Here is a 13,509-nt window from a genome sequence, read left to right on the forward strand (position 1 = left end):
TTTCTCCTCTTATGCGGCTTCTATTCTTCTTCTCTTTTTCTTTTATCTTTCTTATGTGGCAACCATATATATAGGAGAGTGAGGCAGCAACAGGGTTTCTTTTGAAACACTGTTGTTTCACTTAAAGCTGGGCCCCACATGGCTTTAATGGGCCATGGGCCGGACCCAACAAATCTCCCCCTCCGTGCCCATGAGGGAGGAAACCACAACTTGACTCCTTACTAGGAATCCATGTGCGCAAGCTCCTTGCACACCTCAAACTTCTCTCGAGTAACAATCTTTGTTAACATATCAGAGGCATTCTTATCAGTGTGAATTTTCACAATCTTCAACAACTCATCTTCCACCACATCACGCAACCAATGATATCTCACATCAATGTGCTTTGTGCGAGAGTGATATGTAGAGTTCTTGCTAAAGTCAATAGCACTCTGACTATCACAGTATAACACATACTTGTCTTGCTTCAAACCCAATTCTTGGAGAAATCTTTTCAACCACAACATTTCTTTCCCTGCTTTTGCAGCGGCGATGTATTCAGCCTCAGTTGTAGACAAAGCCACACATTTCTGTAGTTTAGACTGCCAAGAGACAGCTCCCCCTGCAAAAGTAAACAAATACCTAGAAGTTGACTTTCTACAATCAAGGTCACCCGCCATGTCAGAATCAATATACCCTTCCAAGACTGAATCTGAACCTCCAAAACATAAACACAATTTGGAACTTCCTCTCAAATATCTAAAGATCCATTTCACAGCTTCCTAATGATCTCTCCCTGGATTATCAAGAAACCTGCTCACAACACTAACTACCTGTGCAATGTCTGGTCTAGTGCAGACCATGGCATACATAAGACTACCAACGCCAGAAGAGTAAGGAATACTTGGCATTGCTTCTCTTTCTTGACTGATAGATGAACATGACTGCATACTCAGTTTAAAGTGACTGGCAAGAGGAGTGCTTACAGGCTTAGCACCCTGCATATTGAACCTTTTAAGTACCCGTTCAACATATTTTTCTTGTGACAACCATAGCTTCCTAGCCTTCCTGTCACGAACAATCTGCATGCCCAATATTTGTCTAGCTGGCCCTAAGTCCTTCATATCAAAGGACTTGAACAATTGTTCTTTCAACTTCTTAATCATACCCGCATCTTGCCCAATGATCAACATATCATCAACATAAAGGAGAAGAACAGTGAACTTACCATCTGGAAATTTTCTGAAGTATACACAATGATCTGCTTGAGTCCTCTTATACCCAATAACCACCATAAGTGAGTCAAACTTCTTGTACCACTGCCTTGGTGCCTGCTTTAGTCCATAAAGACTCTTCTTTACCTTGCATACCAAGTGCTCCTTCCCTTTGACTTCAAACCCTTCTGGTTGCATCATATAAATTTCTTCATTTAAGTCACCATGAAAAAATGCAGTTTTCACATCTAACTACTCAAGCTCAAGATCCATGCTAGCTACTAAACCCAAAATTACTCGAATGGATGTCAATTTTACTATTGGAGAGAAGATCTCATCAAAGTCAATGTCCTTCTTCCGTCCGAACCCTTTTACCACCAAACGAGCCTTGTGCTTCACTAGCTTCTCAGATGCATCTCTCTTTATCTTGTATACTCATTTGTTCTTCAATGCTTTTCTGCCTTTAGGAAGTGTTACCAACTCATAAGTATGGTTCTTATTCAAGGAACTCGCTTGCATAGCTTTCATCCAACTAATTTTATCATTATGGATCACTGCTTCCTGAAAGCTTTTGGGCTCCCCCTCATCAGTAAGTAGAATATACTCAGAACTGGGATACTTTTGTGTTGGTCTATGCTCTCTTGTGGACTGCCTCACTTGAGATTCTACAACCTCTTCTTGTGGGGGTTGCTCCCCCTACTCAATATCTTCATGATCCATAGAATCATCTGTCACAATCTTTGGATCATTAAGGTCAACTTGTTCTTCATGAGTAGGTTCTCCTCTTGGAACGGATGTTGGATCAAACATAACATTCTCAACATGAGTAGACTTTTCAGACTTCTCAAAGTGTGTAATATTTTCAGCTTCACGAAATATTACATCTCTAATTCTGAAAACCTTCTTCTTTTTTGGATCCCATAATCTGTACCCAAACTCTTCATTTCCATATCCTGAGAATATGCAAGGAACCGCCTTGTCATCAAGCTTTGATCTTTGCTCCTTTGGTATATGTGCAAATGCCTTGCAACTAAACACCTTCAGATGAGAGTAGGAGGCATCTTTCCCTCTCCATACCCTTTCTGGAATATCAGACTCTAAAGGAGCTGATGGAGACCTGTTCATTAGATAACAAGCAGTGTTGGCTGCTTCTCCCCAAAATGGCTTTGGCAACATAGCCATCTTCAACATGCATCTCACTTTCTCAACAATGGTTCGGTTGTATTTCTCTACTACTCCATTGTGTTGAGGGGTTCCAGGAATTGTTTTCTCATGTCTAATGCCATACTTAGAACAATAGCTCTTGAACTCTTTTGATGTGTACTCTCCTCCATTATCACTGCGGAGACACTTCAAAGATTTTTCTGTTTCTCTTTCGGCCATGACATGGAACTGCTGAAAATAATGGAGTGCCTGGTCTTTGGATTTCAACAAAAACAACCAAACCTTTCTTGATGCATCATCAATGAAAGTAATAAAATATCTATTACCTCCTAATGATGGAACCTCAAATGGACCACAAATATCAGAATGTATCAATTTTAATAAATTTGACTTTCTACCATGATGCTTTTGAAATGAAACTGTATATTGTTTGCCAAATAAACAATAATCACTAGGATTCAAAAACATACCTTTGCCAAGAGGAATCAAAGACTTCTTTGCCAGAACTTGCAGCCCCTTGTCACTCATGTGACCTAGTCTCCTATGCCATAGATCAGGTAAGGAATCATCCTGTGCTGCATTTAATCCACCTTCACATATTTTCACTATTGTCTTGTACAAAGAGCAACAAACATCTCCTCTAGCAACCACCAATGACCCCTTGGTGAGCTTCCATTTTTCATTACTGAATGTACTCTCAAATCTTTTCTATCCATTGCAATCCCCGAGATCAAATTGAGACGCAAATCAGGAACATGCCGTACATCTTCCAAAGTGAGTGTGTAGCCCATGTTTGTCACTATACAAACATCACCAATACCCACAATATTGCAAGCACTAGTGTTCCCCATCTTCACAATTCCAAAGTCTCCGGCTTTGTATTTAGTGAAGGACTCCCTAATAGGAGTAGCATGATAAGAAGATCCTGTATCAATAATCCACTCAACCTGATGATTTGACACATGCAAACACTGATCATCACCAAAAGGAAGAAGAACTAAAGCATCATCAGATGCTATAGAGGCGGTGTTATTATCATCATCTTTCTTCTGACTGTTCTCTTCACTTTGCTCTCTTTTCCAAATTCTGCAATTTCTTTTCATATGCCCCTCTTTGCCACAATGATAACACTTGAATTTTTTTCTAGATTTTGATCTATCTTTTGATTTACCACGACTCCTAGCTTTATCACGACCTTTGTTGAACTTGTCTCTACTCCTTCCCCTCTTCTCTGTGACAAGTGCTTGTGCATCATTTGAACCCATGGACTTCCTTCTTGTCTCTTCATTCAACAATGCATTGGTAACCATGCTCAATGATAGTTTACCCTCTGAAGCAGAATTGCTAACTGATACAACCAAAATCTCCCAAGAATCTGGTAAGGAACTCAATAATAATAAAGCTTGCAATTCATCTTCAAGCTTTAACCTCATTGTGTTCAACTGATTCACTATGCTTTGATATTCATTCAAGTGTTCAGTAACTGAAGTATTTTCCTTCAACTTCATGTTAACAAGCTTTCTCATCAGAAAAGCTTTATTCCCAGCTGTTTTCCTTTCATAGAGACTCACTAACTTTTTCCAAAGTTCTTCCGCCGATGTCTCATTGGCAACATGATGGAAAACACTAATGTCCAACCACTGTCGGATCGTGCCAATAGTTTTCCTATTTAATTTGGTCCACTCAGCTTCAGCCATCTCTGATGGTCGATTAATATTATCTTCAACAGGTTCATATAAATCTCTACAAAATAATAGATCTTCTATCATAGGCTTCCAAATCAACCAATTTGATCCATTAAGCTTAATCATAGTACTTGAGGTACTTTCCATTTTAATTTACACATCTATCGACCAAGATCTGATACCACTTTGATGGGGCTAAATGATAAGCTATTGTAAATTAAAGAAACAAACACAGAAGAATTTTTAACTTGGAAAAAACCTGCAAGGGAAAAAACCACGGGACCGTTATTGGAGTCCACTCAAAACTTCCACTATCATTAAATGATAATAATAATGAGTACACAATCAATATCTGATCTCTAGATAACACTAGAGGAAATCAAAATCATAAGCACATCATCAAATAAATGGAATCACAGAGAGAATGGAGAAAAGTCACCAGAGAGGCTTCCCGAGAAATGTTGTAGAATGATATTCTGACCGTTGGATATGATGAGCTAGGTGCCATGACCATTCCCTTCAAATCTCACTTCATTCCGACAACGTATCACCGTTGGATTCGCCGGAGAAACCAGAAAACTCTCCCTCTTTCTTTTCTTCTCCCGCTCCGGCTCTCTCTCCCTCTTTTTCTTTTTCTTTCTCTCTCCTCTTATGCGACTTCTATTCTTCTTCTCTTTTTCTTTCATCTTTCTTATGCGGCAACCATATATATAGGAGAGTGAGGCGGCAATAGGGTTTCTTTTGAAACCCTATTGTTTCGCTTAAAGCTGGGCCCCACATGGCTTTAATGGGCCATGGGCCGGACCCTACAGTTTTAAGCATTTTTAAATTTATCCAACTACATTGCTGTCTGTGATTGGAAGTTTTCCATATTCACCTGGAAGTTGAGAATTTTATACATATGCAAGTGCAGTACCTGACCATTGATAAGACTCCTTTCATCATGTTTGTTTTACTTATTTCTGTAGACCTATAATTTATCAAACCCCAAGCTCTACCCTGACCTAATCTGTAACAACTTAACTAATTCTAGGCTAACTCATGCAGGGTCATATTACCTTTGGGAACACTTAATGTCCAGATGGATTGGAGTTGGTTAAGCAAAGTACTTTGGTTAAACATAAAGCTTATAAAGCCTTTTTGACCTGCATGTGACTCATGGAATAAATTATGGGTTTTGGATTTGATACTAATATCTTGGCCACAGAGCCTGCCCAATGTGGGAGCAGCAAATTGATTTGCAATCTTTTTGGTCTGCATGTGGCTGATGGAATAACTTCAGGGTTAAAGATTTCTTGTATCATATTTAATAGCAATTGATTTAAAGCTTCTTTTTCTACTCAGTTTGTTCACTCCAGCCTATTACTTCTTTGGGTTAAATATATTTATTAACTTCTTTTGGGGGTGGGGGTTAAATTTGGTACAATACTGACTTGCTGATCTGGAATTATTGATCTGGAATTATTTTGAATTTCTCATTATGCTTTTGTTGCTTTTACTTGAATTTTGTTGTCAATGTTATGAAATTCACATTGACTCACCTACTGGAATCCATGTGTTGAGTTTGTTTATGGAGATGAAGAAGCCGGGACAGAACCCAAGGAAGAAATTCTAATCCCCTCGTTTCGCTATAGCTACCCATCAGAGAAGAGTAGAACGATGAAAGCCATAAAACAGGGAAGAAGGAAAGCAAGGGAGGGAAATCGATCCTGGAATTCCACTTGTGGAAGACAGCAAGAGTTGAGAGAGAAAGAGCAGCCACATAGTTGAAATGAGAATTGGGAAATCCAATGGGGTCCTGTTCTTCTCTTTTCTCATCTTGTCACCATCCATCTTTTCCATTTCTCCAAAAAACTCTCCATCTGTAGTCCTCTTCGCAGATAGAAATTATAAGTTTCCTGTTTCAAATTTCAATCAAGAACTTGTGATCAACTGAACGGAACGGGGTTTGGCCTTTTCACGCGATGCTGGCTAGATGACCTTCAAATCCAATGATTCTTGAAGACGATGAATCGTGGAGAACTGCTGACCTTCATCGGCCGGAGTTATATCACCGGTTTTTCTCTCGGAATCGTGCTCCCAAATAGAAGTGTCGGTGTGCCAAGTTTGAATGAGAGAAAAAGGGTTTTGGGTATCGGTGAATGAGGGACGTAATGTTGTAAATTGATAAATTTAATCTCTTAAAGTGTGAAAACAAAAATCAGTATTTATACATATATCCTCAATAATTAAATCTCAACCATCCAATTTAATTTTGGTGACGTGGCAAAATTAGGGCCATCGGCGGAAGCAAGCAACTGCTGCCCCAAATAAAAATCCACCTTTAACACTTACTCAACATGAAATTAAACATACTTTTCCATTCTCTGTTTTGGCTTCTCCCATGTTTTCACCTTAGTCTGATTTCTGTACAGCTTACCAAAGACCCTCAATTGTTAGAATGACTATAAAATTTTTTAGCTTTTTAGTTTAATGTATTTAACTATGTGGCATAATCTCATAGAAGTGAAACCAAATATTCCTTGAGATTGAAGGAAGGGATCATCCCACTTTCAAAAGAATTACTAGGATCATCCCACTTCCACTAAAATGTTGCACATATAAAACATAAGTGAACTGTAAGTATTTTGTAAGGGAGGGTAGCTTTGTACACAAGCATGATTAGTGAAAGCTTTTTCAGCTCTGCTGGAGAATTCTTGTGTTTGATTAAGAACCTGTTGATTGTGAACAAGGTAGGTTGGTGTTGACTTAATTGAACCACCTTGCTGTGCGAAATCTGGGCATTGTTTTGTGTTATTATGACTATTCCATCATATAATGCATCCATTAACAAGTAACTTCAGACAATATGCAAATTCATATCTTACCTAAAAAGGGGCTGCTTTTTTTCCAATTGTTTTGATTTTTTTTCTACAAATTCCTGTTTTACTTTTTATATGTAAGTTGTTGTTTGAGGTTAAGCAATTGGACTATTAGAAACACCTCAAGATTGTTCTTGAACCTAATTCATGATTTTGCCTCTTCCCTTTTTAGTTACTAATCTGTGCATTATCCAATTACTTCTGTGACTTGTATTCATATGCATAATCAACTGATAGAATTCAAACTCCAATTCAGTTACAAGCGTGAATTTACTGTTTTGCATTTCTCCTAATACTAGGATTAGTGTATATGTGCTGATATAGCTTTGGATTAGATTATAATTTTCAGCAGACATTCTCTTATTGATATGTTGAACTTGTTCCCAATTTCAGCCTTGTTTGGCTACTCTACTTCATAAGATCCATCTCAAGAAGTATTTGGTTTTCATGATCATAAGACTCTTTTTGTCAGTATGTTCTTATTGATAGGGCAACGATAGCTTGACTTGGTCATGCTATTAGTTTGAATATGTTGAATTCAATGTTTTTTTTCCCTATTGTAAAAAATCAATATTTATTTTTGCTTCAGACCATTATCTAATTTCCTTGTTGGAATGAAATGTAATTACGAAAACACAACTAACTGTTTCCTTGGTATGATTGGTTTGAGCAGGGTTTATCTTCTTTACCTTTATCTTAAGAGTAGGCAAATGTGGTTATTTGATTCATATACTATGAGTTATATAAATATTGTTTGTTCTTAATTATTCCTAAAAAATAGGGCTGTAAAATTTTCAATTTTAGGATTGAAAAATAGGGCTATAAAATTTGTTTTCCATGTATGTTTCATATATTCCTTTCATGGTTATGGTGCATTAGAATGAAGTTTAATTGATCCTTTGATAGGTTATTCAGTTGAGTTGATCTACCATTTAATGGATAGAAGTTGGATTCAAAAATCACGGGATCTTGGATTTTGTGCAAACAATACATATGAAGATGATGTAAATGGATTCCTTGATTTTGCATTTTCTAAAGTAACCTTAGGAGAGAAGATTCCATGCCCATGTGTAAATTGCACCAACCACCGACTAGGAACACGAGATGAAGTGTTTGAACACTTGATAGTTGATGGAATTATGGCTGGTTACATGTTTTGGAGTTCCCATTGGGAAGTTAGATATTCATTTACCACGACAACAGAGAATAATGTGATTAGTGAAGAAGATCAAGGCATTGTTAAAGTGAATGACATATTTCATGATGTGTTTCCTAGTCAAACTTTTACAGAACATGATGTTAATACCACAAACGAACACATGGATGGAGTAAGACATGAATAAGAAAAATGGGAGAGATTGATAGAAGTAGTAGAGATGGCATTGTATCCAGATTACAAGGAGTTCTCGAGATTATCATTCATTGTTGCACTATACCACATAAAGTGTTTATGCAGTTGGAGTGACAAGTCTTTCTTTATGTTGTTGGATTTATTGAAAAAAAAACATTACCACAGCACAATACTTTGCCAAAATCTTTATATGAAGCAAAGAAGATGGTTAAGGACTTGGGACTCAGTTACAACAAGATTGATGCATGTCTTAATTATTGCATGTTATATTGAAAAAATGCATCTAATGGACAATCTTGTCTTAAGTGTGGTACATCTAGGTATGAAGGTAAGAAGAATAATCTGGAAAAAGTATTACGTCACTTTTCTTTGATACCAAGACTTCAAAGGTTGTATAGGTCATCTATAACTTCATCTGAAATAAGATGGCATAAAAATGGATGCATAGATGATGGGAAAATGCGTCATCCTGCAAATGGAGAAGCATGGAAGAATTTTGATGGATTACATCAATCTTCCAGTGTTGATTCGCAAAATATAAGGTTAAGGCTTGAAACTGATGGATTTAATCCAAATGGTATGAATTGTTCACATGGCACTTGGCCGGTTGTTGTGAGGCCTTATAATCTACCACCATGGAAGTATATGAAACAACCTTCATTCATATTGACATTATTGATTCCAAGGCCAAATCAATCTGGAAATAATATAGATGTTTATTTATAGTTTTTTATAGATGAATTGAAGTTATTGTGGGATGGTGTTGACACATATGATTCGTTGAAGAAAGAATCATTTAGCTTACGTGCATGCCTCTTATGGACGATCGACGACTTTCCAACATATGCTAATCTTTCAAGTTGGAGTCCAAAGGGAGCATTGGCATGCCCTTGTTACAACAAGGACACTAGTTCAACATGGCTAAAACAGAGTTGCAAGCATTGTTACTTACGAAATCATCGATTCCTCAAGGAAAATCAAAAATTTCGATTGGATAAGAGAGGCTTTAATGGTCATGTTGAGTTTGGGCAATCACCACAGCTCCTTTCAGGCACTACTTTACTAGCTCAAATGGAAGGTGTGGGATTCCCGCCATTTAGGAAAGAACTTGATAAGAATACTGATAGAATGGAAGAAAGTTGCTATAAGAGAACTACCATTTAATTGGAAAAAGAAAAGTATATTCTTTGAGTTACCTTATTGGAAGGATAATCTACTACACTTTAATCTAGATGTTATGCATGTAGGAAAAAAATGTATGTGACAACATCATTGGTACGTTGTTGGAATTGAAAGATAAATCGAAGGATAAGTTGGAGGCTAGACTGGATTTGCAAGAGATGAACATTAAGTCATCCTCACATCCAAAAAAATTAGAGGGAAACACCAAGTTGAATATCCCTCTAGCAAGCCATACAATGTCTAAAGTTGAAAAAAGAATAGTTTTGTAGAGCTTTAGATGGTTTAAAGGTCTCTGATGGTTATTCTGGAAATATATCATGTTGTGTGCAAGTAAATGAAAGGAATATTTCTGGATTGAAGAGCCATGATTGTCATGTTTTAATGCAACAACTCCTTCATGTGGCAATATGTGTACATTCAATGAAGAATGTGAAGTTGGTGTTATCATCACTATTTGGGTTATTTCGATGTCTATGTGATAAGGTTGGTACAAAAGAAAATTTAAACCATCTTGAAGCAAGGATTGCAAAAATTTATTGCAATCTTGAAAGAATCTTTCCTCCTACATTCTTTGACGTTATGATTCATCTGTTGGTTTATTTACCACGAGAGGTATTACTTGGTGGACCAATCCATTGCAGGTGGATGTATCCATTTGAAAGGTTAGTAATTGATGATTTTGTAACTTTCATGATACTTCTAGGATCTTTTAGATATTCATTTTCTTAAAGTTATTTTGTATGTTATTAGATTCAACAAGACCCTGAAAGACTACAAGCTTAATAACAGATACCCAGAATGATCTAAGCATAATGGTACATTGCAAATGAATGCATAACATTTTGTTCTCAACATATTAATGGACTTGAGACTCGTTATTCCTGTCCAAAAAGGAATCCTAATAACAAAAATCTACAATCAAAGCAACAACACTAAATATTTTCAACCAATGGGAGACCTTTAGGGAGTACTATGATGATACAGTTAGATTGGAAAGAGATGCAACAGGCTCATCAATGTGTTCTCTTGAATTATGATCCTATCAATAAATGTCGAAACTAAGTATCAACACTAATGTTACTTTAGCTCTAATATTTGTCTTCCCTAATGTGACTTCTTTAAATATAGACTCCATTTGAAAGAGCTTAAAGCAAAATTGAACTATAAAGTACGGCAACAACAAAGAGAAAAACTGCATGCAGAGCAATTATTCATCGAATGATTCAGAATTCATGTAAGCAACATTAAGTATGTAGATATCAAAGTATCTATCTTTGATTTCTTTTTTTTAAGATAACTAATGTTGAATTCATTAGGTGGACAAGCAAAGGGAATCAAGGGAAGAGGTACTTCATATTATCCAAAGGCTAGCAAAGGTCCCAATTGGGAAGTAAAAAAGTATAAGAGGTACATTTTGAATGGTGTATGTTTTCACACCAAAATCATGAAGCCAATCGTTAAACACAAAATAGTGGACTAGTAGTAACAGCAATAACATCAAGTTATGCTAGTCGTAGAGATACTCAACCCCGTGATGGAGGTGTTCATTACTATGGCATGTTATAGGAAGTGGTTGAGTTGGAATATTTAGTAGAATTGAAGACAATATTATTCCGTTGTGATTGAGCTGACACAAGTAACAGAGCATTGATTAAATAATCTACAGACTTAACACATGTAAACTTTACTTATTTAATGCATACTGGGAAAAATTTATCTAATGATCTATTTGTCTTCCCTAGCCAAGCAGAACAAGTGTTTTATGTGACAAACCCAATAAACCAATGTTGGATTATTGCTTTAAAGACAACAATACGTGATGCATTCGATATGGATGGTTCTGTGGAAAAATACTTTGGTGATGTTGATGTTAGTTTGTCAATGGTAGATTTAGTATAAAAAACTGTTGACTTAGAGGACTTATCTTAGTTTGTATGTTAAAATTCAATTGGGGATATGTTAATGCTCATTATCTTTTATTTTATTTCTTGGGCTCTATAAAATGTGCATTCTCTATAATATCTTTCTTAACCCTTTTCCTGTCTTTTTTATATATGCATTTTTTTTCTTCCAACAAAATAAAAGCATATTAGACTTGTGTTTGTCATTGTGAATTGGAATTCAACATCTTATCACTTTTTGTACTAGCTAGTTCATTTCTTAGTGTGAGGATCTATAATTCTTAACATGTATCATATTTTGTGTTGGATATTGATGGTCTTATAACTGATTATTGTTTCGATACATAAACTCTTGTTAAATGATGACTTATTGATTATTCCTTGTGATATGGAGAAAATATGATCGAACCGGGTTCATACCAGGTTCGACCCTCGACCCCGGTCGAGACAGACGGAATCGACTCGCTCCCGAAGCGAACTGGATCAGAAGATGGCTTGCTGAGGAAGAAAACTTATTTAGCTACAAGCACACCCTAATTCAACTTATGAATTAGGTTAATTACCCTAATGATGGCATACTCAAATTGATGGCTGCGGCTAATCATTATCGAAGGGATAATCATCGCATAACCTAAAGGTTATTGCAGGAGTTCTCTACTAGTCCAAACTAGTAGAAGTCTATCGCTCAACGGATCTAACCATTAAGATCCAACGACTACCCGAAGAAGGCTCAAGTGCATCCAACGAAGGAGATTCGAAGGTACACTCTATATAAACCTCACTGCCTTACGAGGTGGGGGACGGAGACTGAGACTCAGACTCAGACTTAGATTCAGATACATACTGTTAGACGTAAACTATCAGAGGCTTATGATCTAGATCACCTTTCCCAGTTCTTTATTCCTTAGCTCTGTGCTTCTAGTAGAGCCATTTGTGATTAAGTTCATCAACTGACTTAGCCTTCGAAGGTGGACTCCCGACCCCCACGGTCGGGCCACATCTGACGCTTTCGTTTTGCAGGTCATCACGAGGAGATCTAAGGGCTGAGCAGATTTTGGACGCATCATTTGGCGCCGTCTGTGGGAAAGACTTGTAAAGCCATGGTGACTAGATCGGCAGCAGCCGCTGCATAGCGCGATTCCGGTGTTCAGATCCCTGGAGTGAATAATCCAGATGTTCCCCAGGGAAGCCAAAATCCTATCGAAGTAGATGGTGGTCAGGGAGGACGTAATCCTCCTGATACATTCCAAGATCAATTGAATCAAGTAAAGATTCAACTCTTGGAGGTGAGCCAAGCACTCCTCATGCTCACCAGACGAGTGGTGTTATCGCAAGAGCCTGACCATCGCGATCTAGGGAGGCGCGTGTTACCAAGTGATCAACCGCGTGATCAAAGATTGGCTGAAGACCGGAATATCGGTTAGAACTTTCGTGAAGGTGACCGAGGACCTAGGAGAATTGACGATCAACCTAGGCGAGACGATCGGTTCGATAGACCGCAGGAAAGTACAACCGATTCAAATACAAGGTTGGACACAGGGGTGAGAACTCACTCACCAACTGTCAGAAGAACTGGTCCCGATAATCGAGCAGTTCGCGACTAGCAGAATGTTCGGGAAGGACGGGGTGTTCGTGATGATCGAATAGCACATGATGATCGTGTTAATCGAGGTCGTGACCATATCGCTGAAGATCACCTGACCCAGATTGGTCAGGAATTGACCAACATCAATCAGAAGTTAGGGCAATTGGCAAAAGGAAGGATGACTGAGGATATTTACTCCATCATTCGGAAGACCCCCTTTGCCGAGCCAATTGCGGGATATCAATTTCCCCATAACTTTCATTTGCCTACCTTTTCTACATTCGATGGCTCCGGAGATCCAACGACCCACATTGGCTATTATCAGCAGACCATGGCAGTTTCAGGTAATTCTGACAAAATTTTATGCAGGGTTTTTTGTTCATCTTTAATCGGAGCAGCACAAAAGTGGTTTCGAACCTCCCCTCGGAAGGATCATAAACTTTGATGAATCGGCGCGCAAATTCATAGGGCGATTCCAGAGTGGAATACAGGTCAAGAAAACGGAAGAAACCTTGTTTACTGTCAGACAAGGAAAAAACGAATCGATCAGAGAGTTTCTGAAAAGATTCAACAAAGTAATGATGGAG

This window comes from Hakea prostrata, unplaced genomic scaffold (genome assembly GCF_041222555.1).
Source record: "Hakea prostrata isolate BN-2017 unplaced genomic scaffold, UWA_Hpros_2 contig_201, whole genome shotgun sequence".
Lineage (NCBI taxonomy): Eukaryota > Viridiplantae > Streptophyta > Magnoliopsida > Proteales > Proteaceae > Hakea > Hakea prostrata.